Source organism: Nelusetta ayraudi, unplaced genomic scaffold (genome assembly GCF_046127955.1).
Source record: "Nelusetta ayraudi isolate G7.1 ecotype Tasmania unplaced genomic scaffold, CSIRO-AGI_Nayr_v1 ptg000005l, whole genome shotgun sequence".
Lineage (NCBI taxonomy): Eukaryota > Metazoa > Chordata > Actinopteri > Tetraodontiformes > Monacanthidae > Nelusetta > Nelusetta ayraudi.
The window spans coordinates 2,186,529-2,213,125 of record NW_027466055.1 but is presented as its reverse complement, the minus strand read 5'-3'; the positions used below and the strand labels follow the sequence as shown (position 1 = coordinate 2,213,125).

The 26,597-nt window shown below is 45.0% G+C and overlaps 1 protein-coding gene and 1 long non-coding RNA gene across 2 annotated transcripts in view; one reads left to right on the top strand and one right to left on the bottom strand.

The window, feature by feature from the left end:
- Positions 1-26,597, bottom strand: part of sema6d (semaphorin 6D) — a 123,311-nt gene that overhangs the window by 35,485 nt on the left and 61,229 nt on the right. The gene's annotated exons all lie outside the window — the stretch shown is intronic.
- LOC142903400 (uncharacterized) overlaps positions 1-26,597 on the top strand; it is a 105,926-nt gene that overhangs the window by 58,743 nt on the left and 20,586 nt on the right. Inside the window, exon 2 of the long non-coding RNA XR_012929234.1 lies at positions 16,607-16,690. This is a non-coding gene — a long non-coding RNA (uncharacterized LOC142903400). The remainder of the gene's footprint in view (positions 1-16,606; positions 16,691-26,597) is intronic.

The window sequence follows — 26,597 nt, the reverse complement described above, 5'->3', positions numbered from 1 at the left end:
TCTAGTCAACATCTTATATTGCTGGACCGGTAAGTCAGTGATGGCAGTGTAAAGAAAGTTTCTGTTAAAACAAACGCCACAATTTCAAGAATAGAATCCGCCTCGGTAGGAAACACTTCCATCATCCCTCAAGCATAAAACCAGTGTGGGTTGGACTTGGAGGCATTACTGTGCGTGCAGCAGAGTGTCTATATGTCCAGGGTGAAAAGCAGAGGACAAAGTCCATGAATAACATCCTAGTCTGAGGGCGTGCACAGCCCGTGTGTTTGCCGACCGCGTCTAAAAGTCTGAGACTTGCGTCCTCTGCACCACATTTTGCTTTGTAGGAGAATTGAGGGGGGTTTGTGTGTGTGTGTGGGGGGGTGGGGACCCAGTTTGTGTGACAGCATTATTAACAAGTGGTCACGCAGGACTCTCTCCATGCTTTGGCACAACAGGGATGTCAGGGCCGCTGATGTTCAGCCCTCCAGCTCCTTGGCTGGTGTGTCTGCTTTTTTGGGGAATTGGGGCTATAATTGATTCCTTCCACCCAAAGTCCAAAAGAAGCTCCATCAGCCGAGGGGAAACTCCACCTGGCTGAGTAGTGCCCAGCCCCTGAGAATGTGTGTGGTCGGTATATGGCTGAATGAATGATTTATGATGTATACATATTTATGTGTGTGTGTGTGTGTGTGTGTGTGTGTGTGTGTGTGTGTGCATATATATCTAGCAACTTGTACATATCCAAGATTGAAAATATCAAAACCAATAAAAAACTATCAGCAACAACAATTTGGATGCAGGCTTGATGCAAAAACATCTTTTTTTGCAATAGTTAAGAAAAATTGAGAGAATATATATGTTTGCATCTATTAAAATAGAAAGAAGATTCTCATTTTTTTTTAATTGCTAAAGAGACACAATATCACCACTTCACAACTCTCCACTAAGGGTGTCTGTCTTCCACCAAATGAAGAGGTCATTTAGTTGAGGAGGAGGAGGAGGAGGAGCCTTCTTTCATTTGCCCGTATGTGTCAATGTTTGCAAGTAAGTGTGGCTGTGAGACGGAAAGGTTTGAAATAGTAAAGATGCCATTGTCTCAAGGGAGACACTTGAAGACAAACGTGAAGCGATTCAAATTCAGTGCGTCTATGAGCCAGTAGACTTGGTGGCCTGTGGGCACAACTTTGTGTTTGCATAAAAAGAGAGTTCACACTGTGAAAATGCCAACAGCTGATGAAATCCTCCCCGTGTGCAGCAAGGTCAAGCACCCCACCTCCGACGAAGACACTCTGTTGTCCATTTCTGCGACGACAAAATAAATTTGCTTTCGGCATCAGACATTCATATTTCATTGTTTCTGACAACCTGTGGCTTGTACGGTGGGCTGCAGGGGGTTTCAATATCAGCAGAGCAGCAAACAGCCACCAGCAGTTTAATATAAAGTGCAGTGAACAGGGCAGAGGGTTGAAAACACAACATGCGTCTTTTATCTCCCTTCCACAGCCCCATTTACCTGCTTATCTCCAGCGCTGTCTCTCTGCTCCTTTTACTGCCTACTAAAACTGCAACTACAAACTTTGCTCATAGCTGCTTTACAGCCGTGACCTTAAAACCTAGCGGGCAGAACACTTGAGTTAACGTTTTTTTTTTCTTTTTTTTTTTTTAATCAGACTTCTCCTTATTAAATAATAAATAATGTTAGACCTATATATAGGGCCAAGATGACTGGACGATGTATTTTTAGCCAGCTCTGAGCCTTATGTAAGGCTCTTTATGTAATCACAGGGTACTTTGCCATCCTTCATACGAGGGGAACAGATAAAGGGTCAGAGGCCACATTTCTTCCAGCACATGCATACATGAATATGTTTGCCGCTGCCGCGTCGTGCATGCTGCGTCACGACCCGGCGCCACATCAGTGGCAGTGTGTAACTACATGACAGTGCATTAAGTGGGAATAATGCTTTCACACACAATCATCACTCGCTGCTTCTGACCAGGAGCAAAGGTTATATTAAATACGTCCCAACCAACCAGGTGAAATGAATTCATGGGGAACTATACATATTTCTATAGATTATGGGCACCGGTGTATGTGATTTCCTGCCTTTCCTGTGTTGATGACATTTAATAACTAGGCAGCAGGCAGAAAACAGCATGAATGGACGCAGTGAAAGAGTTATTAGCAAACACATTTATTTTCCTGATCCGCCCTCTGTGAAAAAGGGGCTTAAGGCTGCGCGTCGCGATATCCGGCCGATTCTTATCTGTAGGCAAATGGAAGTGGCGGTGACAACTGCAATTAGGCAGGGCAGCGCGGGATGGGTGAGGGTCACACAAATTGTAATTACTCTGTCAACGTGGCGAGGCCGAGCACAAAGATACTGGCGGCAGATCGGCGGACACACCGCCGAGACAAATACACGTGCCATTAAGATCAAGATAAAATACGCCGCTCGCTCCTCACTGCGAGCAAGTGGGCAGAAGAGCAGGAGCAAAGCTGCGTTTCCATTAGCACTAGAATTGGTGATAGAAAAACTGGTCATGGAAACGCCTAAACTTCCAAAACCTCTCAAATATGGCTAAAAGGTTTTGACGCTCTCATGAGGTGGTTTTTCAGGCGTATCCATACAGAGGTACAACGCAAAAGTGTCATGGAAACACTTTTTTCACATTTACACGTCAGCGGACGTGATGTACGGGGTCACGTGACCAGTTCACTTCAAGTGAAAATGTCGCGTTATGTTTGGACGGAGGAGGAGACGGAATATTTTTGACAAGTAATCAGAGAAAAATATGACAACCATTCTTGACAGCAAACAAACATGAACAAACAAAAGCAAACTTAATGCTTGTAAAATCTCTTCCCACAAGGTTTGATGAGAATTACGGCTTGTGCGCTTCACACCATTCAATGGAAACACCTGCAAATCGCGATTGCACTTTGTTGAGATCTTAGAAATATAACTTTTATTTTGTGAAAAACTGTAATAGTAACGCAGCTAATGAACGGCTAAGAAAAATGATCGCCGAGGATTGTAGGGGGCGCTGTTTCAAGCAGGCATGGCTCTGGTCCTGAAACAACAGCATTGTGGTGACAGCCCTCTGAATGAAGTCAACGGAGGAGCGGCACTTTATTAAAACAGACCCCGACCTGTTGACGTCCAGGGGGGAGCAGCGAGCGGCCGGCGATACCCGACACTTGGCTCTCTCTCTCTCTCTCTCTCTCTCTCTCTCTCTCTCTCTCCCTGTCTCCCTCTCTTGTTTGTTATTGAACGGCTGAGGTGAAAATATTGAAAGTTATCTCGCGAGGGTTATTATTGCGGTGGGTGGGTGGGGGTGGGGGGTCCGTCCAGGTCCTCGGAGACAAAACAACAGTGTTGGCTGGAACGTCCTCTGAAAACAAACCTGAACTCTCGGTGGCACAAGACGTTTATTTCTCCCGCAGATGCAGCCTCTGCTGCCCCTGGCTGACTGATGCAGCCGCGCTCCATATTTCATATATTTTCCGTGGATAAACATTGCAGCCTCCTGGATTCCATCCCCTGTGCTGGAGCATGTTCAGATTTGATTGTGTGTGTGTGTGTGTGTGTGTGTGTGTGTGTGTGTGTGTGTGTGTGTGTGTGTGTGTGTGTGTGTGTGTGTGTGCACGCGCTAACTGGTAAGTCTGTGACAGGAGCCTTGCCCACAGCAGCCCCAGATCTGATACAGGTGCTACTTTGCTCAGTGATTGAGCTGCTCCTCCTTTCCCTCCTCCTCCACCCCTTCCCTCCCTTTCTCTTTCCCCTAAAGCATCTGGCCTCCACTTCATGTATCCCCTCCTACAGCCTCTCCACCTTGTCATACAGCTAATAAGATTTCAAAGCGGCAAAAAGCGATTTTCATCATAGTCAGGTATGAAGTAATAAGGTCTAGTGGTGTTATTTCATCTGGACACAATCACACCCTCTCTGTCTTGTCATTTGTTTGCCCACTCTATCCTCTTGTTCACAAAGCTGGGCCGGCAGCACACGCATGTTAGTGCATCTGATTCTGCTCCGTGTCTCCTCCTACTCATGGCAATTTTTGCCCCACCTTCAGAAAACTCATGCAAAATTAACACAAAATTTACTCAAAATGAATGATGATGTCAGCTAATTGAATTGAATGAACTTTATTGTACCCCAAGGGGGAAATTCAGTGTCACAGCAGCAACAGATAAAAACAATGCAGTCTCAGTAGAAAGAAAAACATCAATAAAAATAACAATATATGAGAATAATGAAATATTAAAAACTAATATCATGCTGGGGATCCACAGAGAGGCCAGAACTCTGTTACTGTGTCGTGATTTCAGGGGGTGGCACAAACATTAACATACTTGTGCCATTGATACAACACAAATCATATTATTTTCATAGGAAGGATGCTGTCCAGCGGACTCCATGGCAGAATGTGTGCGATCCTACGACCGCGTTGTGTTTGTGTCATTTGTGCCTGTTTCCCCATGGGGCCAATATGTTTTCCTGAATACTTACAGCCAGAGTTGACAGATCACGTAATTAAGGTCGTGTAGTGCGCTGTGACGGCCGTGTTTCCCGCCGAACACTGCGGACCCCACTCAGTGAATAAAGCCTGGGCCCCAGGAGGACATCCTGTGCCACTGCTTATTTTCAGCGGATGCGTAAACCCACAAGCGTGTACATTACACAAAATAACACAAATAAATGAGGAATTCTGCAGTCATGTCACACAGCAGAGAGGAAGCTGTTCGCCTGTGTCGACGCGTTATTGTCCTGCAACTGCAGCGGTGCCACTCTGTGACAATACAAAGCAGCTAAAGGGCTGTTTAACAGTCCTCATCCCTTGTATTACTCAGAGGACGTGTCATGTGGAAGGCCAAAGAGGCAAACACGGTCAATGCTTCTTGACAGTTACTAAATTACAAAATTTTTCAGCCATTGCGCCATCAATGCAATCCACTCCATACAAATTCTGTGAAAGAAAAGTACGCTGCGGCAAAATGAGTTTACTGATACACAAAGCAATTTCATGAACGGAGTGCCGCTGTTAATGTGAATGCGTTTGGATTAAAAGTTAAAGTTAATAGGTCAACTTTATTGGAAAATTGTCATCCTCGACCACTGGTGTCATGAAAACATTGCGTTTTCTGATTACACACAGGCAGGTCGATTTTTCTGCAAAACAATAGTAAACCAGCAAGTGAAGGTGTTCACATCCACTGCACTGCATGTAGTTATTAAGATAGAAATTTCAACCACACATCTGAAAATGTGTGTTAATGTTGGTGAAAGAAATGCAGTAATAACACAGTATTGATTCAACAAAAGTTTTTACAATTAGTCTTTTTTTGAAAGATGAGGTTAGAATGGCTTGACAATTCAACAAACAGTGTTGCGCTGATTCCATAGAATTTACAATTGATTTATTGTTGTCTTTTTGTCCTAGTCAGGTTGAACCTGACATGGGCCATGATCAGTCAGCATTAGGGCTGTTCCATGATCCAGACTGGACAGACAAGAACCTCTAGACTTGTGAGAGGGATTAAATTAAGTCTCCAACTAAAAACAATCCTCCACATTCAAGTCAGCTGGTCAACAGACACAGCTCTGTGAAGACCTCTTTGGCTGGAGAGGCCAGTGGAAACAAGGCCAGTGAGGCCAGAGGGGTTGCACGGCCCTCTCTCTTTTGTCACTTCAAGGGATGATTTTGCTTATGTTGGCAAGTGACAGCTCCAGAATTGGTTTGTCTGCCACCACAAAGGTATGAATACATAAAGGGTTACCGTGTAACGCTGCTGTAGCATCTGTGGTAACAAAGAAATGAATCTTATAAAACACCAAAAAATGAAGAAAAAAACAAAACAAAGCATCAAAATAACATATAACAGCAAAAATAATTTAGAAAAAATATCAGAATGACATTAGACATCTCAAACCAGTACCTGAAGAGACAGACTCCCTTGTTTTTGTTCATTCTCGGTTGTTAAAATCACGCTTTTGTTTTGACTGACTGCCAAAACGGACATTTGGTGGTTTTCGATTTAAACAGCTTAGTTTGGATGTGATCCTAGATGCACCACCGTCTCCGGCTCTCCTCACTCTGTTCCAGTCCACGGGTCATTCCAAGCTGCCTCTCCACCAGAAAAAAAAGAGCAATTTCATGGAGGTACTCTAAAGAGGGACGAAGGGTGTTGCATGATTTACCCTATCATTCTTTAAAGGGGAGGTTCATTCAAAATTAAAATTTAAGCCCTTCCCATCCTGCTGTCGATGGCGGCTCCGGTGAAATATTTCTATTCCACATAACCATTTCCTGAGCTTTTTCCTTTTAACCCTTTTAATATTTATCGTCTTTAAGCCTTCATTGCACAGCACAACACTTTAATCTTCCATACGTTGTTTTTGAATGCGAGTTTTTCATAGAATTGGATTAGACTGGCATTAAATGCTAATAATAAATAATACGGTAAGATGTGTCATATGTGAACACTCTAAACTAAAATAATCACACTCAAATTAAGCCAAAGTAAATGTTTAACCAATAATGACGCCACACAAGCAGTTGGAGACATTTTCTGATTTCCCTCCCAGCCAGAGGCCATTGGGTAAATTTTTGGTCAACTAATCCTTTAACTTCATCCCTTTCAAAAAAAAAAAAAAAAAAAAAAAGGAAACACAAACTGAATTTGTAATCTCATTCAGACCTCCTGATGAAGACTTTGTTTAAACTACAACAATCCCACATATCCGCTGCATTGTTGTCTGTGAGGAGTCAAACGGTGGCCTTTTGACAAAGACAATAGAAATTCCAGTTGAGAGCAGTTAATCTGCGGACTTGATGGAGGCCCTGCATGAACGCGTCTATTTGTGTGATACCTGTCTCCGGCTCAGTTTGCAGAGTCTGGGGCCTTTTTATCTCCCTGGGACTCTTCATCTTAGAGTTGAAACAGGAGCAAAGGAACCCTGAGCTTGCAGCAGCCCGGCACGGCGTCCCTGCCCTCAATCCCCTCCTACTCCTGTCTGCCTTACTAGCCCACTCAAAGGAGTCTTTCAGTATTATGCAGTGGCCCAGTTCCAGGTCAAAGGGAACCCAGAGATTTAGAGCCGCTGTCTGAGTGGGAACAAATAGTTTGTTTGGCGAGCAGTCAGAGGTAGCTTTACAACTTCCATCAAGCTCAGGGCATTGCTGACTGAAGTGTTTAGTATTAGTGCTGCACAACTAATATGAGTGTGATGACAGAGGTCCCGGCTCCTCTTTTAAATTCTATCGGGTGGATGCAGGGTGGAGGTGGGTCAAGGTCTTCGAGTAAAAGTTCATTCAATGTTTCTCATCATCGATACGGCGGAAACTTAAACTACACGTCTCAACAAAATGTCACGGAGTGTCCAAGAAAAATTAAAGCTGGCGACACCCACTGTGGCATTTTCAAACACAATTACACTGACCTGTGAGCGACTGACATTTAAGAGAAACACATTTTTTGCGCCTATCAAAGGATTTGCTGCCACAAAATGCAATTAAAAATAAAAGACCTCCTGTAAATATATCCAGGAATGGGAAAAGAAACCGCTTTAATTTCCGCCACCAGTCAGCCTGAACTGGCACGTGTTGGAGTTGGGGTCCCTGCACGCAGCGCTATCACATCCTTGTAGCAGGTCCTGCTCAATCTCGTGGCCCATCTGCCCCGGGTGGCAGCTCAGCTTCACTGAGCCGCCACCCGTCTCCATCTCTCGCTGTCCCAGCTCAGCCCCTTTGTGTGAATCCCGTCGACCGATTTGGGGTGTATAATGTGACCGGTGTCCTCTGGGCAATCTGCTGTAGGGACAAGGACGTGCTCAGGTGATCCAGCGGCTGATTGGCGCCTGGCTAATGGAGAGGGCACTGTGACCTCTGGGGGCTGTCGGGAGCCAAATCTGCCTGTTAATTATGCATCTGGACGGTCGGCTGCCGCTGGAAGCAGCCTGCTGCTGCCTGCGAGGCGTCTAGACAAGACGCAAACCCCTGGAAATTCACAAGTGGTAAAAGTTAGGCTGTTTGGGCTGACGTTTGGGCACATGTGAGACACATTAGCAAGGTTTGTGCCAGTGTTGCCTGCAGGTGTGTAAAGTGTCCTTAGTTATGACTTAGCAATGTTCTCCCCCTTTGTCCTTTCCATGTTTCCTCTTCTCCTCAGTTAACTCTTCAGCCAGCATTTCATCTCACTCACTGCCGTCTAACGACTAGACAGAGAACGGAGTCAGCCTCCTAGCGTCCTCCTCCTACCTCCCGCAGCCTACCTCATTTCTCTTTAATTGTTTCTCTGCATCCTTTATCTGGCCCCTCCCCCTTTATCAGTGTCCTACATTTCCTTATTTGTTTCAGCTTCAGATGGGCCGCTAGATAGGCTGATTTTCTTGCTCCTTCATCAGCCTCAGTAATCAGGCCCACAGGAGCTGTATTCTGCGGTATTACATGATGCAAGCCGCGTGTGTGTGTGTGTGTGTGTGTGTGTGTGTGTGTGTGTGTGTCTGTGTCTGTGAAGGGAGGGGGTGGCATAGTTAGTGCATTGTTCGAGGCGTTGTCTGCCAAATCTATTTCTCTTAGATGGACAAAAGCCTTGTTTTGGATGAGCTATGTTTATTGTTCTTGCTGACACTACTTTTATGACAGAATGACTAATGTTTACTTGGGTGTGTGTGTGCGTGTGCGCGTGTGTGTTTCAAAAACACAACAGCTCCTGGCAGCAGTCAGAAACTCTGGCCAAGTGAAATTTTTCGGATTTCAAAATGAATGTGGCAAACAAAATGTGACTTCTGTGCGGCTCGGGGACGTTGATTAGCTCCCCAGACAATTTCAAAGATCAAAGTCCCTTGTTGAGAATTCTCTGTCTGTGATTCTGCTACAAATTCCCAAAACTACAACCAGCACCAAAGGTCATTTATCTGCCAGTTTATGGAATGCAATCTGGGCACTCTATCATTCTATGTCAGAGAATACGGGAGCAAAGCATATCAGCGATGTAGAAAAAGTTGCCTGAGAGCATTTTTCAAATTAAGGAATTGATTCAGAGTGTGCGTTTGTGGCACTGAGAGAACTAGGAAGATCAGCCTAGCAGTCAGGACATAGAGAGTCAAGTCCAATGCAGGAGTTATAGCGCTGAACAGATAACCGCATGCTCGAAGTCGAATGCTCCGTGCATTACTTTGCGCAAACGTGTCATATAGATTTGTACTGAAGAGCTGTTTTCGATGGTGGTTTTCCTCGGCGTAGTGCTGGAGGAGATAAGAGCTATGTTGTAATGTCTGAAGGCCCAGCACATACTGTATCTCATTCCCAGACATGATGACGTCAGAACGGAAAAGGGGTTAACAAGACAAAGCTTCGGATGTGAATTTGAACGCGGCCTTTTATTTTTTCCACAGTCCGAGACGCAGCATGGCTGCAGATCACAGTTTTATTGCGCACAATCTGTCCAGCTTAATACACCAAGCTGGAGCTGCAAGGAGGAAGGATTAGACTCTAAAGGCTGGCAAAGGGTTTAACCTGTACAAAAACATCTCTGTGTATAAGTAGTTGTGTTGCTTTGACATTGCTTGTCTTTGCACTCAGGTCAGTCACACTGTTGGCGTGCAGAGATGGGAGGTTTCACAGGGCTCAGGAAAAGTGATTGGCTTTAAACTTCCCCAAAAATGTAACACGATAAAAGAAAATCTGTGACAAGAAAGCAAACATGATGGCTGCAGTAAAAGCGCGACAAATGTCCCTGAGGTAGCTAGAGGCACTTTAATTATGTTGTAATCAATATTTTAGCACAATTATGCAAAGCGCGAAAGATTCCACCTCGTAAGAATTGTTCGCGCTAATGTGGAGGCCTCTTTTTTCAGAATATTTTCATTTCTTTTCTGTACTGACAGCTCTTGTGTAATAATTTGTGTTTTGTGTGATTTTGAGACTCATTAAAACTATTTAACGTTATGCAGATTTCTCTATGGACAATAATGGCATAGTTTTGCATGGTCCCTGTTGTAACACAGGCAAGCTGCATTTTATTTTATCGATCTGAAATGATGCCATCGGATCTGGATCTGCAATATTTATTCTTTTGACTCATTATAATGTTTGCTGTATTGTGTCATCAACATTTCTACGATGGTAGCTGTTCAACAATTCAGACTTGACGTATTCATTTGACATTTTGGCCAAGATACATCTGTTTTACTGTTCTGCGGCTTCACATTTCTGAACCATCCTAAAAGAAAAAATGTGCACAGCTTGAGGCCATTAAAATGTGTCAGTAATGTGCAAAAGCGACATGGGTCATGACTTGTCAAACTGCACTGAATTAGGATGAGATTCTTTATGTTTCAGCTCTGGAAAAGAGCTTTCTTTCACTCAGTATGGACAGTTCACCAAGTACAGCCGTTTAAACTGCTGATGTCATCAGAAACATTTGGTACTCAAATACAAATGGTAAAGGTTTTGACATTGTTCTTATTTCAAGACTTCATGTGAACAAAAGGAAAATCCATCCATCCATCCATCCATCCATCCATCCATGCTATATCTTCTACGTCCTCCTGCATTCAGGGTAGTGGGGGTCTGCTGGATCCCAACCCAGCCATCCTAGGGTGAAGGCAGGGTTGCACCCTAACCAAGATGCCAATTCATCACAGGGCCACATTGAAACCTGAACCCATACAACCCCCTTGCACACAATATGGACAACTTAGAGTTCCCAGTTAGTTTCCAACTTAACCTGGGAGTCGGGTGACAGTGTGGCCCCTCGATCTGCTCAGCAGCTCTATCCTCTGCAGGACTAGATGCATTCTGGGAGTTTCCTCATAAGCCCAATCTCTGGGCAGGCAGCGGTCAACAATTGTGTGGTTGACTGCAGTAATATGGTACACTGGGGTCACTCACTGCTATGAGCCTTTTCATTTTCTTCATGAGTTAAGTTAGAGCGTTCTCAGGGTTAAGTCAAGTACGTTCTCAGTGGGCGCTGCACTCTGCCAAGGCTGCCCTTTGTTTTCATGCTGATTGTGATTTTCAAGGACAGGTCTCGGGGCACTGCTAGGGGCCGCAGCATGTCCGGCTTAGCACTTGAGGGATTGCAGATATTGTGTTTTTGTTGGCTTCAGCTGCCAGTGATCTGAAACCTTAGGCCATGGTGAAATGCGATTTCTGAGAGTTGTGGGGGTGTTGCTGCCTTAAAGGGGCAATACGCAGTTTTCATCATTGTCTGATATAAGGTAATAAAAATTGCCACGTGAACCCCTGGTGGTTTCATTTCAGCTGGGGCAGAGCATCCATTCACACACCCTCTCTGTCTGTTGATACCAAGCTCTCCTATTATGGCTCAACTTCCACAGGTTGCTGATACAAACGGCTGGAGTGAGGTTTCTCTGGGGAGCAGCTCAGTCCAGCCTTTGACAAAACAAGCCTCTGCCCCTTGCATTGAAAAGAAGCCAACTGAGGTGGCTCGGGCATCAGATATGAATACCTCCTGGACTCCCCTCCCTATTAAAACTGTGGTTTTTCATTAGGATCATTGGGACTTCACTGTAATACCAAAGCTTTTTAGGTTAAATTGAGCTAAATGACATTTCCTACTATTATCAGCCATTTTTTTTTTATATAATAGCAGCTTTGTTTTGAAAGCACTTTCTGGAAGGAATTCCTGCAGTTCTTCTTGAAGCGAGGCTGGAAGGCCCCAACCTAAAACTGCTTCTCATCTAAAGCCTTTAACCAGTGGCAAAAGCCTTTAGATCTCGTAAGGAGCAGCCAAAATGCTCCCAGATTATGAATACAAAAGTTGTTCTGTTCCTCATTGTGTAAGAAATACTGTACATGTGCACCTCCTCTCAAAAACCGGGTCAATCTCCCTTTTCGTCTGTGGAGATTGAGCTGCTCACCAGTCTGTTAATTACATCGTTCTCTAAAGGGATGACAACTTAAGCCACTTTCTTTTCCTGGTTGGGTCCAAGACCCCAAGGCCGACTTCCAAAGATACTCACGATCGTCTAAGGAAGGAAGGAGACAACCTGAGTGGTCTTTGGATACCTCCCGAATTTGCACTGGGGAAAACATTTGAACAAAAGCATTTCAGTGAAGTCACAGAAGACGCACCGGTGCCTCGTAGAAACACTGTTGTGGTTTGCTTGGTCCTCCAGCCACACATGAAAGGCAGACATGCAATCTTCTGTGTGTGCAGTAGAACTTTAGATTTTTTTTCTTTGCTGGTACGCACCAACAGCTGTGTTCATCTACGTCCCTATGTCTGTTGTTTGGCTTAATCTACATCAACAGCAGCCTTTTATTTTTCTCTCTCTCTCTCTCGCGTTTCCTCCAGTCAGAACAGGCTAATTATGCCACGTTTACTCAGATTCCTTTGTAGGCAAAAAGAGAATGAAGGTCAAGTGATGCGGGTGTTTACGCTAACCTTTCACCACGAGCCGTTCATTAGTGAAAGCATCACTCGGTAAATGGCTTACCTTGTGAGAATAGGTGGTGGGTGCCGGGATTTGTGTTGGACATGTGAGAATGCGAGAAGTGAAACGACACACGCACAAGTAGAGACGCACGCGCACACACACACACACACACACACACACACACACACACACACATTTGCTGTGAGAAAAATACATCGATGACTCCAGTAGATAATATAAAATATAACCATAATACACACATAACTATTGGTTTTCTGCTAACACAATAATACTTGTGTTACTGTGATGTCAACACTCAGTGACTTAACATTGACAGAAAACTTCATGGCTATTACAACATATTGTTTTTTTTTCCCCCTACCGTAGTTCTCTGAAACATGTCGCACCACATAGAATATGTTTGTTTTTGTTTACAGTACCTGCTCAACGTCAGCCTCAGCAGAACCTTCGGGAGCTGCTTTCAGAACATATATATATACATATATGTTCCAGGGGACACACTCACCTTTGAACACGTATGAAAGATAGCGAGTGAGATTGGAGGCGCACTGAAAAACATCCATCTATGTCAGCTCAACAGTTTCCTTGTGCACATGCTCCAGTGGAAGTGATGAGTCAACGCCACCGTTTGCCTTATCTCTTGTGCACTCATAGTGCGGTGGCCTATTTACCACTGGCTGTGGTGTTCCAATTGCTTTAATGGCTCCAACGGCGGAGACCACATCCGCAGCTCAACAACTCATCACAGGTTATTGTTTAAGTGACGCCTTCAATATTCTATCAGGTGATGTGGTGTACGATCGACTGACCGCTCGCATTAGCAATTTGAGTGTAAATTAACTTGGTGAACAAAAAGTCGGTCAAATTGCCAGTGTGGTGTTTATGAGTATTAACTTAAGGCTAATAATGACTGCAATAATGACTGCAAATATTCATGAATGCCAGTCACTTACACACAAATGTAATCCGAACACACATGGTTATATTTACAAATTTGTAGTTTTGACAGCAATGTCAAAAATAGCTGCTGTATATTTTGTCTCTTGAGAATGATACATATTTTTATATATATATATGCTTTGTTGTGACATATCAGCTCACGGGCTCTCCTTCTCCTCCTCCTCTTCCTCCTCCTCTGCCACTAAGATTGTCCTACATCGCTGTTTTTTAATTCCAAGCCATGCCTGCTGTCTCTCTATCATTTATTCCCTTCATCCCCCTGTAATCAAACATCACCTCACATAATAAAATCCATCCACTCGAGCCGTTTTCCCCTCAGCTCAATAAATATCAGTAGCGTCTCGGTGATGTTTACTGGTGTGGGGAAGATAAATGCCCGGCTCTAAATGCTTCAACCTCATTGCTTCTTGGAGTATTAGTCATGTAAACAACGTCTGCTTATTAATGGTAAAAGCTTTCCCTAATGATCCACACCTCACATGAGTCTGAAATATCAAGCCAGGACATAAAGAGCAGCCATAGATCATCATAATGAATGATGGGACTGCCTCAAGGCCGGAAGAGGAGGGAGCAGTGTCCCAAAGCTAATTCACTCTGTATTTCCCTGCCTGATTCATATGCTGTTTGCTCATAATACATCAAGGCTGGAGACGATTCTTGCATTAGAGCAGCTTGTTTTGCCTCCACTTTGTTGCCGCTTATTTGTCAGCATTATCGGACGCTGATGTTTTTTGCCGGCGAAGCCAGTTCCCCTAAAAGTCGTCAGTCAGGAGACGCGGCGTCGCCGGGCTTCAAAATGAAAATCCAACTTTTATCCGCGCATCAAGTTGTTTTGCATCCCGAAGGCAACTCTGCGAGGAACACAAGTAATTTACCAGCCTCAACCAATGTGTTCAAAAGAAGTGGTATGTTTCTTTTAATGAGACTTCTGTTATCTGGCTGACATGATCAGTCCCCCGAGAGGATCCATCAAAGCCCCGTTGTCTTTATCACGCTGGATGGCTCGGGAGAAAATTGGCATGACTGTGAATTTGTTCTTGTCAAATGTTGAGTAATCAAAAGCCAGCGAGCCGTAAATAAACAAATCCACTCCGCCACTCTGCGGCATACTAACAAGCTTCACCGCAGTATTGCACGTAATGGCTTGTGATAACTTTTATGGCAAACGTTGGACGGTCAATAACACTGTTAATTTCCGCAGTGAATTAGAGGTATACCTGCGTAATGGCTCTAATTGCGCCTGGCACGAATGCGCAGCAGCCATGAGCAGGTTATTTTTAATGTGAGCGATCCGTGTAAAACCCAAGCTGCTCACATCACATCAGTGGAATAATGAAAAGGCCTGAGGGAGCGATGGTAGGAGGTCCAGGAGTGGAAACAAGGCTTTACTCGAACCCAACGTTATCCACAATGTGTAGGGAGACGCAGCTCTACTCTCTCCTCACTCCTGTGACTTAATTCAGCAATTAGCTGGGAGAGATTGGAGGGGTAGTGTAATGGATGGCTGATTTATGGCTGTTTAAGACAAGCTGTCAACAGCAGTGTCTCTTTAAAAGCAATGCTGTTGAGAGACAACTCCACAGGGCATTGCGAGCAGCCATCACACATTGCTTTTGTAATTACTTAAATGCAACGACTTGTTTTCATGATGCAAGTGTGCGTGAGGGGTGAAGATGTTGGCGCATTGCAACACAGATGGCCCAACTCGGGACCGTTGCTGTTGTCTTCTGCCTCCGACTTTAGCACCCGCAGCAGCTCCGAGGTTATTTCCTTGTTTTGAAACACTGAGCAGCTTTATGCGACTCGCGCTGGAAGAAGGATTTTTTTCCCCTCTAGAAATTGAAGGGTGGAGCATCCGTGGCATAAATCCAAACATTATTTGGAAAGGCGCAATGACCTCAGCGAGGTTTTTTTTTTAATTTATTTTTTTTTCACATTTTCAGTGTAAGTTGGCTAATACCTCCCGAATTAGAGGAAAGAAGCTGTTTCATGCCTCTAAGCTTCAAATTACACTCTGCCATCACAGTCATTTTGAAATGACAGCCAGCTTATATTGTATGCCAGGTGGATATTTGGAAATCTGTGTATATTTAGTGGAAAAAGGTCTCATGAAACATTTAATTGCATTGCCGTAAGAGGGACTCAGTAACAAAATCCATTCGAACCACTGAAATGAAGGATGTATCAGCTTCTGCTTCAACTATTTTGACAATTAGTCCAGGATATGCTAAGGTCAACCGTGACTCCATGTTAGAGTAGAGTGGTCGTCAGTGATTGGTTGTTGGTGCCGCTGGCATGGCCCTCCACAGCATCATATTTCATACACACAACTGGCTCCACTCAACCAGGAATTTTCAACCGGCATAATTATCATCAGTTCTGTGGGCAAGAGATCCAGGAGGCTGCCAAACGCTTTAGTTTGACAAGTCAACAACACAGCCAGTAATGTGTCTTACGCTTCGCTCTCGATTATTGTTTCAATGTCAATGAATGTGAAGCGCTCAATTCCAGAAAGTGGTTTTTAAACACATTCATTTCTATAAAGTCTGATGTTTGGTTCCAGTGCACTGGCAGCCCAGCCAACGGTCAACCGTCCAACAAACACTTTGGCTGCTGACGAGCAGCGGCCGCTTCTAGAAATCAGTCACCATTTGCATTCACCTGAGCACTGAAGCCACGTCCAAGAAGGCGTCAACTCCCGGGAGGCCAGCTCACATGGCCCAGTCCCACGCACCGTGCATTACTCTCCACCAGAGAGCCACTTGACGCAGCCATGGTGTTTTTGCTTTGTTGGTGGGGATGTCATTGGAGATGCATCCCATGTAGCCAAGCTTTAAAAGCTCAGCGGCTCTCGGATTCCCGCATGCGAAAGTGCCATGAGAGTTGTCCAGCCAGCTACGGCGCCTGTGCTCGCCTTGGCACCGGAACAGAGCTGGAACCGGGCCCGTCCTGGGCTGACGGCGCATGAGAACACAGGGGCCGCATTCTGAGTGGAAATGCAATCCCACACGGCAAAGCAACCCCCCCTCCCCTCCTCTCCCCCCACTGTCTGCTTCACTGAGCAGGGACGGATCTTCTGTCATGGGAAGTGCATAGCTGCATTAAGGTGTATGTGTTTACAAGTGGTGGTATATGTGACTGTTTACATTACTTGGGTTCAGCGGTTACTTTAGGTCACTGGGAAAGCATGAAGGAAATGGACTAGCGATTTTTGTTGTTCTTTCCTGCAGATGGAGCAGTTGCGAGCAACACCGTCGACCCTTCCAGTGACTCAGTGACTCCACCCTTTGTGACACAGAATGAAGCCAGAAGCGGTGAGTGCGACAAAACAAGAATAAGAGGGAAATCTGTTTAAAAGAAAAGAAAGCGATGTGATGGTTGCTGATGCTAGAAAGCCGTCACTTAGCATTGACTTGTGAACATAGTGACCTGCTGCACATCAACTTGATACTTTTGCTAATGCAACGTGTGCGCTGCAAATGGGACGTGAGCCCCGGAGCGTCTGGTAAGAGTTAAAGGGCCAGTTCCGCTATTAAGTGGTCATGCAGCTGTTTTGTCTGTTAGGCTGGTCTATGTGGTTTCAGCCTTATTACGCCGTATCTCACCGTTCTGCAGCGACGGGGGAATGTTCAGAGGTTTCAACCTCGTTTCCTGCTCTGGATCACAGCTTGATGGCTCAAACAAGTAGGGCTGCGTGCAGGGGCTGATCTGCCCTGCTGCCACTCCTGTGGTTGACGTCAACCTGGCTGTCAATCAACATATCTACCGCACCCACACAGTCTGGATAGATTGTTCGAACCAAAACATGACTTCTGGATGTTTGTTTCGCCTTGGGTTTTTGTAAATACTTTGAGACACTCAACCTTGATATCATGTGATGATGTTTTTTTCTTCATTTCGAGCCACATTTCTACAAGCTTAAGCATCCAAGGCTAATTCATTGGCCAGGCTTTCACAAATGATGGGAACAACGAGGAGGGGTTTCTTTGTTTTGCACTCAATAAGGAGGCAAATATGCAAGCACGCTACATAATCATGACTGTCACAGCAAATGATAAATTCCTCTGGTTTTTGACTATTATTCCAAAGGCTTTATGCAAAAAAACTCAGATTAGAACTGGAAAATACTTAGCATATTTTTAGAGTCGGATGCCTCTGGTAAATCTTAATGATTAGGTTTCCATTTTTTAGTGCAGTCTTGGCTGGGCTGGCCCCCAGCACTAAATTTAATAAGAATTAGCAATCTTTGTAATAAGTGCTGCCATGGTACCTTCGATATGGTCACAACTCCATTTGCTTGTTAAGAGCAGCATTTCTGTAGTCTATGGTCGAGCTGCTGCATTTTGAAAAAGACATTTATCCATTTATACACTGATTTCAGGCACTTCCTCCTGCGCCTCGGCTGACCCCCCGGGTCAAAAAGGATCTGTGCTCTCATACCTTCCTGCCCTCTTGAGAAACACAGAGCCGTTTTCACGTCTGTTCGTCCGTTTCCATGTGTGCGCAATCCTGTCGGAAGCTCTTTCCATTTGTAATATGGAAAAAAGCAGTGGTGACACAGGATCAGTGGGTTTCACCCTTGAGTCTCAGCCTGACCCAGGGCTGTATCATAATAATAGCTCTGTGTGACAGCCATACTGCTTCACTCAGAGCAAATGCTAGCTGACAGTTATCCCTGCACGAGGGCCCATGGGCTCCACTTGATGCTGGTGGCCTCTCTCTCTCTCTCTCTCTCTCTCTCTTTCTCTCTCTCTCTCTCTCTTGCACTGTTGCCACCAGCCATTGAATCGTCCTGAGCTGAAGCCAGTCGTGCTACTACTGGGGCAATTGCTGTAAACAGTGGCCCGGACGGCGTCGACTGTAAATAATGTAGCTGGGTCGAGGCATGAGGGAATGGAAGAAGCCCAGGGTGGGATGTTCAAGGTTGACTTTGCATCAGTGAATATTTATAACGCAGCGGCTGAATACCAATACCAATGAAGCTTTGTTGTTTGTTTTTATGTCTCATTTTCCTGTCATGAAGGTGATTGACTTCAGTTTGCTGGAAGTGAATAACGCGGATAAAGGAGCTCACTAAGCGGGTGACATGCTGAGGCGCGTGTGTGGACGCACTGCCTGTGAGGTTGCGGGGAATTCCTAAATTTCGCAACATTCATTTATTAATTCAGTTCCTTCATTCCTTTATCCAGCACCTTCAGGGTTGCGAGGGTTTGCTGGAGCCCCTCAAGCTGTCTTTTGGACGGCAGTGGGGTTACACTATGGACAAGTCAGAGGTTTAGGGCAGGGCCACATAAGCTGCGTTTCCATTCGAGTTTTTTGCAAAATAAAAGCTATATTTCTAAAATCTCAACAAGGTACAATTGCGATTTGCAGGTTTTTCCAATGAATGGTGTGAAGTGCATAAGCCGTAATGTTTACGTTTGTTTGCTGTCAAGAATGGTTGTAATATTTTCCTCTTTGATTACTTGTAAAAAAATATTTTGTCTCCTCCTCCGTCCAAACAAAACGTGCCGTTTTCACTGGTCACGTGACCCCGTACGTCACGTCTGCTGACGTGTAAATGCGAAAAAAGTGTTTCCATGACATTTTTGCAATATATATCTCTCTATGGATACGTCTGAAAAACACCTCATGAGAGCGTCAAAACCTTTTAGCCGTATTTGAGAGGTTTTTCCAAGTTTAGGTGTTTCCATGCCCAGTTTTATATTGCGATATTTAGGTTTTGTGCAATTCTGCAGGTCATGGAAACGCTGCTGTAATGACAAACAACCATTCACACTCACACTGACAGCCAAGTCAGAGTTCCTGGTTTACCTCATGCACGGTTTTGGACTGTGGATGCAAACTAACCTTGGAACTGAACCTGCAACCCCTCTTGCTGCGGGTGCTTACTGCTGCACCACAGTGTCGGCCAGTTTCAAACCAGCGCTCTGGTTTCCGACAGACGGTCCAGGTTCGGTATCTTTAACGGGGGTCATTGTTTGCAATGGCCATTTTGAGGTTTGCATGTTCCACAGGAGGGTCGAGTGTCACTCGGCCCGGCCTGAACAGTCGCCCCACTGTTTCCCAGCAGTGAGCACACAGAAGCGTCTCAATTAGGTTCTCCAGTAATCTCCCTCCCCTGTCACACGATCTGCGCTGTTTGTAATAACACACAGGGGGCCACGGGGTCCGGGGGGGGGGGGCCGGCCAGGTCAGGAAATGAGATGATCCACGGCTGACAGCGTAGACACACAGCGGCCACTTATCTGTTATTACTATGCTGCAAAAACAATCTTCCCATTCCTGGTGTGTGTGTGTGCGTATGCATGCGTGTGTTTCGCAAGAGTGGAAAACAAAATGAGGGGCGCTATCGCAGCGGATCGGAGATGACGAGATAAGGCGATCGAGGTTCTGCAAAACTTTGGGCGCGCGACTCCCTGTGGCCTGCGGGCACCAGTTTCTAAACTAGCTGAAATCAGTCACCCCAGTCACAACTTGCTCTCACCACGGCTTGGTGGATGCAGGCAACTCAGGAGGATGCTGCTGCTCAACCGCTCTTTCTGCTTCAGCCCTCTATAGCAGAGGTTCCCAAACCTTTCCACTCCACGGCCCCCCAAACAGCATCAGCATCTGGCCAGGGGCCCCCTTCACAAACCAGCACACGATGCTACAAAATATGCGAAAAATCACTTTGATTTGCTATTCAATAGTCGTTACATTTGTTTAGAATAAGAAAACAATCAAACGTTTTCAACACTTGTCAAACTTGTTGACAGATGACAGAAGAAAGGATATCAAAACACACACACACACACACACACACACACACAGATCATACAGATTAGTGGCACTAGTTTGCTCTTTTTTCGTTTCCTTTCTCCCCCCCCCCCAGTGTCCCCTAGAGACCTTAACTTTCAAAGCCGCTGCTCTGCAGAAAACAACCATTTGGAGCATCACCTGCTGTCGGTCGGCCGCCTGGACCTGCCGCTCGACGCCCAGCCTCTCGCCGCCGAATGTGCGGGCCGCTCTCACTTGTGGAGGAGGATCGCAGAGGACGCCGCAATTTGTACGCACACATATCTCCATTAGAGCGAGAGTGAGAGAGGGAGAAACGAGGCGAAGCTCATCTGAAAAAAGCTCCCGGTTCAAAGGCTGAGACTTTGCCTCTCGACGGCTTCTGGCAGAGTCGAGAGATCAAAGCTAAACGCCGAGCAACAAATGTGTGTTTCTGTCACTGGCGGTTTGTCTCTGCGTTTGATCAGCGGCCTCCCTCGTCTCCCCGACTCACTCTGCCGCTAATATGCAGTAATGGACTGCCTTTCATGAGACAAGGGATGGGGGAGCTTGATGTAAAGGATGTGACTGAGTTGAACGGAGCAGACGGGAGGCAACGCTTGCGCGTGCATTCCTGCGGACCTCAACTGCAAAGCCAGCGGCGGGTCGTGCATCTCACGCCGAGGCCATCAGTGACGTCATAGTTTCGCCACCCTAAATGACACACCTCATATTACCCTTAATATGACACTACTGCTTGAGAATCCATAGAGATTGATTGGCTATCACAACTATCTGAGTTCTGTTCGCTGACTGCGGAAAGGAGCCTGCTATGCTGATTCTGCTGGCCTCAGGCAGATGACTGGCAACACAAGCTAGCTGAAATATGATTGGATAAAAACTCTACTGTAATATACAACGATGGAAGCAACGCAACCAAGTGGATATTACGTATCAATTATAGGAAAATGTACTTCTCTGAGTATGGTTAGGCCAGCAGAGAAGGCCCTGCTGGCCCTGCTGGCCTGCCACTGCACAAACCCGCCTGCGCCAGTCAGAGAAGATATCCGGCTCGGTTTCAAAGTTTTCAAGACGTCAGGTGAGCCACATCGTTTGACATCACGGTGGAAGAAACGCTCCCTGCTGATCTGGTGTTACCTGATATCAGTCAGCCTGTGATGACGTCGCGACTTCAATCCCAAGCTTTCTGTTCCTGGCTTTGCAGCGCTTTGCATATATCAAGACTCTCCTTCTCTTAGTCGACCCAGAGGAAATGAATTCTTTGCCCTTTTATTGTTTTGAATAAACGTAGCGGCCTCTGAAAGGATAACGATTCCCTCAGGATGGGTCGGAAGGGATGTTTATTTGTTCCAAGCTGCTATTTTCCGGCCACAGAAGGAAACAGCTGGGCCTTTTCAACTTGCTGCAAAAAAGGTACAAAGTAACACACACAGACGTTTTTTTTTAAAGAATGAAATGCAATCAGTTTTAAAGATGACCCACATTTTTTTTTCCTTATCATGAAGTGGTGACACAAAATTATTCCACAACAGAACACAATTATTCCATAACACAAAAATAAAAACACTCATCCACTTTCTGTCATGTTTTGTAATTATTGAAATGATTTCACTGAATTGTGTATCATGCAAAAATAATTGAGCAACATATTCTCTCTAAATATATTTATATATATTTCAAATTCTGGAAAAACTGCCCACGAAGCCGCAACTCAATCAAAACAGCTGCGCAACCCACTTTTGGGTCATGACCCACCAGTTGAGAAACACTGTTCTAGTGTTCTGTTGGTGTTTGAGCGTGTGTGTGTGTGTGTGTGTGTGTGTGTGTGTGTGTGTGTGTGTGTGTGTGTGTGTGTGTGTGTGTGTGTAGTTTTGTTTCGAGCTGTCATAAGTGGCTTTCAACACTTCCTGCTGAACAGAGTTAAACAAATGATGTTGCTTTCCTTCTCCATCAGTGAGAATATGACACCGGCAGGTTCTCCCACAGCAGCCACACACACAGGAAACATAATTAGACAAGTCAGATGTATCTCTGTACAAACCTGCATCCAGGTCTGTGTGGTTTTTGCGCTGCTGGACTCGCTGCTCAGGTGACAATGTGCCCTGAAAGAACCCCGTTGATAAAACAAATGCAAGTAAGAGGCTGTGTATCACACACTAAACCATTATTCCAATTCCTGGCTCCCACTGAGTCATCACCTTTTTTTTTCAGCCCAAGTCAGAGAAGCTCCAATGACACCAGCTGCATGGCTGCATGCAGGGTGTTGGTGCTTAACTTGGTTCCACCCCCTTCTTCTCCCGCCAGCAGCACCTCTCACTGTGCACAGCTGGACAAGCAAGCACATTTAATATTGTTTGCTGGCAGAGCTTGAAACAAGAGTTGAATAGTGCCGTAAAAGAGGACGGCGGCGGCGGCGTCTTTGTTGTTGCTGAATGAACACGGCGATAACACGCTACACTTTGACCTTGCTGATTGTAGGCTGCTCACGAACCGCCACGTACAAGAAAATGATTTGAGTTCCACTTTTCACCATCACCGTCTCCCTCTTTGTGCTTCTTTTGTCATTGTGTGCTCAGAGACATAATGTACATATTTTTTTTCAAACATGTCTTTCCACACTTCCTGTTTTACAGCCGCAACTTATAATATTCATAGCAATGAGGGCGGTGAACAGCAGCTGTACACATGGGCAGCAGTCCATGGGCCCCACTCGAAGGAGGAGCCCCAGTGGGCCATCCAGCCTTCTTTCAGTAATTGGCCTGAATGATAAATTAAATACATATTCGTACAGTCTTTAATCCTTATTTCTGAGTCACATTTACAGCCTTCCTTGACACGTAGTTGAAAAATTATTTTAGCTTCTTCTACTGAAAAGAAAAGTGGGTTCAAAAATACCTGTACTGACCTTTCATCTTCCCGGCATTTGCAAAATACAACGCCCACAAGAATGAATTGAAAACTGAATATTGGCTGCATTATATATACATATGTTTTCGGAGCTTAAGTGAAAAATTGTATTTATACAGTTTATCTCTGTTTTTATTCAATTTCAGCAAAATAACCACAACTGTCCTCTGAAATCATAATGGAAATGTTGTTGTTTGCAAGTTCTTTCTTTGTCAAACGGCGCACTCTCCAGTTGTCTCACTCTCACTTGTCATATTCTGTTTTCTAGAGGTGATGTTTATGCTTTTGTTTGCTTTGTACCTAGTTCACCAGAAATGTGCATCTCCTTGCTGTGTTTCCATGAATCAAAGACTGAGAGGCATTATTGCCGCACACGCTCACGGGGGGGCACGTCGCAGACAGAAAATGTGTTTTCCTGTCTGCGCTCTTGGCCATTTTTCTATCCGAGCATGGAAATGACTGAAATAAAAGTAAAGCCGGCAATATGAAACACAGGCATATAAGTCTTGCAGAGCGTATTATGTATTTAATGACAGCAGCCTAATGGCAAATCTGGCAGACGGAATGGAGAGAGAAGTTAAAAGGACTATGGAAATCCATTACCGTCAGAAAAAAGTACAGAGAAGGAGTCGGGTATGGCCGAGTGAAAACTACATACAAAGACCACCATTGACTGCCTCCGGTGGAGGCCTCTTTGGGTGCAGAGCTAGCGCGAGAGAGGATTAGCTATTTATCGAGATGCCTCTGTAAGATCTGATCTCATCAGTGGGAGACCTCTGCAATAGAGGCCGCTGTAATCACGCACTGTCTGATTCTAAGAGTCAGTGAGAGTCTCGGGGGGGAGGATAGGGTAACAGGTGGACGGTGCGCCGTCCACACAGGGTCACGCAGCACAATGCCAGCGTCTCCCTTTGATGCTGATACCATCTCCTGTGTGTCTGCTCAGCCCTGCTCCCCATTTCACTGCTCAGCGACTTCACATCCAGCTGCCTGTCTGCTGGAGTGCCCCCGGATCCAATAACGCTGCACCTCTATAAGACAATTACCCACTTTAATATCGGGCGTCATTACACACCCAGTGGATAGAATATGAAATACAAATTGTTAACGCAAGCGCGAGCCTGCGCGTTCTGCGTGTAAGTTGCGCGACCCGCGTCGGCTGGCATCTGGTCCCTTGCTCATCTTTACAGCTTGTCTTTATGAGTTTAGTTTCATTAGAGCGCTTCGACTTCTCCTTAATGACAATGTTTAGGTGGGAATCATTTTCATTTTGTGAGCGATGACTGCTTCGTCACAACTCGAATCCCTTGTGTTTTTATTAGATGCGCCGAGAAAACAAATTAGCGCTCTTTCTTTAATGTAGTTTTCCATAAAACCCAGGTGTGGAGGCCCTAGTCGGTCTAATAACAACATTACCACAGGCAACAAAACAAATCATTTAAGCACAAAATAGCAATTTTACCAGTAATGCATTCATATTAGTTTAGTGGGCGATTGCCGGCCATCGATGGTGAGCAAGGGGCCATAACACAGTGTGGAACTGGAGGAAAGACGAGTTTATAAGTCATTTATGAGGCATCAATTATTAATAAGCATTATGATGGCAGAGCGGAGAGACTGAGTGAAAACACACAAGGCCATCTGGACCACGAGAATGTTTGTCAAAACAAAATGGATAAATGAAATTTTGATCAGGTTTATTAGTAGGCGTGGATGTAATTTACACAGCTCGTTTATTGCCACTTGCCTGAGAGCGTTGAGGGTCAAGATAATAATCACTTTGTCGGAAGCAGGCTACAGAGATAAACATCTGTAGATCCTCACTTCAAAGGGAGCTCGGCGAACCGCTAGGATAATGTCCTTCACTTTTACCATGTACTCAAGGGTTTATGTAGCTGGGCTATGAGTTTATGAGAACAGTGACGGAGCAAGGGCCATTGTTACCTTAGTTAGAGGTTTGATGTCAACATTGTTGACCATTCTTAACCCGAGTCACAGCCGGCAATGACTGGCCATCTGCTGTTGCCACAGACACTGTGCATCTGGAGTAAATTACATTCCCCAAAATCTAATGAAGAATAACAACCTGCTGGAATCTTTATCACTACGATTGTGCCTGCATGAATATGTGCAATAAGTAAAAAAAAAATAATAATCAAATTAAATAAAAAAATCTTTAAAAAAACAACCATATCTAAACCAGAAATCAATGATTTCTTGATTGATTACATTTTACACAACAAAGGACATGTATTTCAAACTAACTAATGCTAATTCCCCAAAGTCCAACTGCTTGATATGTCTCACCATTAGTTAATTAATCATTAAATTTTTTCATTTAATGTCATGCAACACATCTTCAAAGAAGAGTGTTTGGTTTTCATTAAAAAATAGCTTAATGCAATAAATCATTTGCTTTTTATTTGACAAATTATCGTCACAGCTGCAAAGCCAAAGACAACCAAACGTTTTTTCTTCAAGAGTGCTTCTCACGATTTACATTTACATCCTTATTGGTCGAGTCACCAAGCCCCGGGCGTCCAAGATGGAGGACTGTTGATTTCAGTGGAGTTGCTCACCTGCCGCATGAAGCCAAAAAAGTGTATAGCAAAAAATATTTTTGGGCCCCAAGTGATTTTTCTCATGTAATACCATGGGCGGCCACTGTAGAAATTGGCCTGCCGGCAGAGCCAGTTCTTATAAAACATCCATGCATGTTATGGTTCAAGCTCTCAACCACTGGCACCAGTAGCACGGAAACACATCAGAAAGGTGCAGCTGCAGTACACAGTTGATTGGAGCCTCGGCAACGTTTCACCACTGTGGAAAACCCAGCATTAATATCCACTGGATGGCTGAGCACTCCTTTTATGACATGCACAGTAGCTGATGTGTGTTGTGCTATCTACTTAAAACCACTTGACTTAAAGGACATTGGTTGACATGATATTAAGTCTGAAATAAAAGACTCGCCAAGGCTTGGCAGGAATGTGCAGTTGCCGCGGGGGCCCCGTCGTTTATTTCTCTCCCTGCTTTGGCTCCTACTTTGATGTGCCTGAGGTAACATGTAGAGGTCTGCAACTGTCTGGTCTGTGAGAGGGGATCCCCTCCCCCACCGTGCGGCACCCGCTCGGGGTTCATATCACTTCTTGCTTGAGCATGCAGGTGTTTTGCTGCGGCTTGGGAGCTGGCACACACTCAGACGATCTGGAGCAGAAGGAGAGGAGAAAATGAGAGATTCTGTCACGCACTGGGTCAGAGGGATGCCTAACTGTAATCATCTTTGATGGTATAATCATAGCTCAGTCAAACCCCACTCCAGGCTCATATATCCCCTCTCTTTTACCAGTGCGCAGCCCGCTCTCGCTGTCTCCCTGATATGAGTGAAACTGGCAATCTGACTTTAGAGAGCCGAGTCTCAACTTTGTCTGAAGAGTCTTTATCATTCCCAGAGTTTCTCTCTCAGGCTAATCTACGAGTGCGCTCCTCTTTTTAATCTGTGTCTGTGTATGAAAAGTGTCCCGTCGGGGCTGCCAT